Here is a 2500-nt window from a genome sequence, read left to right as displayed (position 1 = left end):
GTCCTTTCCTTTCGCCAAAATATGACTCGCGCATAAAGTCGCCGGAATGATTTTCAGCTGCCTCCGCCCTCCTCCCTCTCCCTCTCGTCCTTCTTTTCTCCCTCCCTCCCTATCATTCTTCCACAATCCCTGCCTCCCTTCCTCCCTCTCTCCCTCTCTAGCCTTACTCCACCATCCCTCCCCCCCTCTTCCCCTCTCTAGCCTTCCTCCGCCACCCCTCCCTCCCTCCCTCCCACCCTCCCTGCCACCTTCCCACCCACCCACCCACCCACCCTCCCTCCTTCCCACTGAAAAAAAAGAACAAATCGTCGGCCAAAATAGTAAAAAGAGTCTTTCGTTTGTGAAATTCATTATCGTTTTATTCGTCTATTCAACTGATTTATTTGAATAATATATTTTCTCCTGCTCCCCTCCCCTCTCTCTCTCTACTTTCCTCTCTTTCTCTCTCTGTACTCTCCCTCCCCCCCCTCTCTCTCTACTTCCCTCCCTCTCTCTCTTCTTTCCTCTCTCTCTCTACTTCCCCCTCTCTCTCTTCTTTCCTCTCTCTCTCTACTTCCCCCTCTCTCTCTCTTCTTTCCTCTCTCTCTCTCTCTACTTCCCTCCCTCTCTCTCTTCTTTCCTATCTCTCTCCCTCTCTCTTTCTCTCTCTACTCCCCCCCCCTCTCTCTCTAATTCCTCTCTTTCTCTCTATTTCCATCCATGGAAGAGTGAACAAATGTCTTGTATTTGTGAAAGTTATGTCGTTTTTGTATATACGCCGTGTGTGTTTGTATGTGTGTGTGTGTGTGTGTGTGTGTGTGTGTGTGTGTGTGTGTGTGTGTGTGTGTGTGTGTGTGTGTGTGTGTGTGTGTGTGTGTGTGTGTGTGTGCTTTTGAGCAATGCTTTATACGATAACAACGTGCGTATAAAAACACATGTATATGCGCGCCAATACTAAAGCGAATGGCTCACAAGGCTATAAGGGCGGAAATTAAATCGTAAAATGAAAGAGAACTGACCATGAGAGTAAATGATTAAAGAAAATATTAGACAATAAGATGAACAACAAAAGAACTAAATACAACAGGAAACTTAATATACAGTAATGCAATTATATCTTGGGGAACACCTGACTACAACAGGCAAAAAGAAAAAAAAAAGAAAACAAATGACAAACGACATATTCACAACAGCGTACCACCGATGTCACACTTTTTTTCCCCTAATTTTGTTTAGTTTCTTTTATATTTCCCCCATTTTTTTCCTATCAAAATATGAGTTGGCGTTCAAAATTTCCATGTAGAGTTACTCTATATTCATGTATATTTACGACAACCGATCACAGATTCTTTATAGAGTCGTAAACTTATTGTACCTCAGCCACCCCGTTTACGATTCTGAAATAATGCAATTCAAAATGAATTAAATCTCTCTCTCTCTCTCTCTTTCTCTCTTCCTCTCTATTTTTCTTTCTTTCTCACTCTTTTTCTCCCTCCCTCTCCCACTGCATCTCCATCTCTCTCTTTTTCTTCCTCCCTCTTTTTCTCTCACTCTCTTTCCATATCTCTCACTCTCACTCTCTTACTCTTCCACTCTCTCACTCACTCACTTTACCTTTACCTCCACCTTTCCTTCTCCTCTCCCATACCCTTTCCCTTCCCTTTCCCCTTCTCCCCCTTCCTTTCCCTCTTCCACCTCTCTCTCTCTCTCTCTCTCTCTCTCTCTCTCTCTCTCTCTCTCTCTCTCTCTCTCTCTCTCTCTCTCTCTCTCTCTCTGCTTGTCCTCACCCTCCCTCTCCCTCTTTCTCTCCCTCACCTACACCCTCCCTCTCTCAAGTAAAATCAGCAATGCCAATAGTAAAAAACAACAACAAAAAAGTACAATAGTAAGACAAAAACACATAAAAAAAACAATATCAATCGAGGAACAAAAACAAACAAACAACCCCCTGACAAAGAACAACAGGAACACAGAACAAGGATAATAAATAACACAAGAAAAACAACTTTAAATTGCTCGACGCCTCAATCTCAGTTAACGAGAATTCACAAGCGCTTTCGCGTTGAGTTATGCTTGCAGAGTAAGAGATCGCCGAGGAAAGTGTGACTGAGTGTGTGACTCGTGACTCAGCTGTGACTCTTGACTCTTGGTGTATGACTCTTGATTTGTGGCTCCTGATCTAGCTGGGATTTATGACTCTGGATGTATGACTATATACACAAACACACACACATATACACACATATATATGTGTGTGAGCGCGCGCGCGTGTGTGTGTGTGCGTGTGTGTGTGTGTGTGTGTGTGTGTGTGTGTGTGTGTGTGTGTGTGTGTGTGTGTGTGTGTGTGTGTGTGTGTGTGTGTGTGTGTGTGCGTATGCGTGTGCGTGTGAATATATGGCAACGTAATTTTCTACATTAATTATCATCATTATTACGTTCACTTTTACCAGTGTCGTCAAAACGAGAATATCATAACAGAATAGATAAAACAAAAACAAAAAACAGAGCAACCATTTCCTCT

The 2500-nt window shown here is 43.2% G+C and overlaps 1 protein-coding gene across 2 annotated transcripts in view; it reads right to left on the bottom strand.

Annotated features, from left to right (window-relative positions):
* Positions 1-2500, bottom strand: part of LOC122251251 (beta-1,4-glucuronyltransferase 1) — an 88768-nt gene that overhangs the window by 66038 nt on the left and 20230 nt on the right. The window lies entirely within an intron of this gene.

The sequence above is a fragment of the Penaeus japonicus genome, unplaced genomic scaffold (assembly GCF_977035675.1).
Source record: "Penaeus japonicus unplaced genomic scaffold, GWHDUDI00000001_assembly GWHDUDI00000036, whole genome shotgun sequence".
Lineage (NCBI taxonomy): Eukaryota > Metazoa > Arthropoda > Malacostraca > Decapoda > Penaeidae > Penaeus > Penaeus japonicus.
This window is presented reverse-complemented; position numbering and strand designations above follow the sequence as displayed.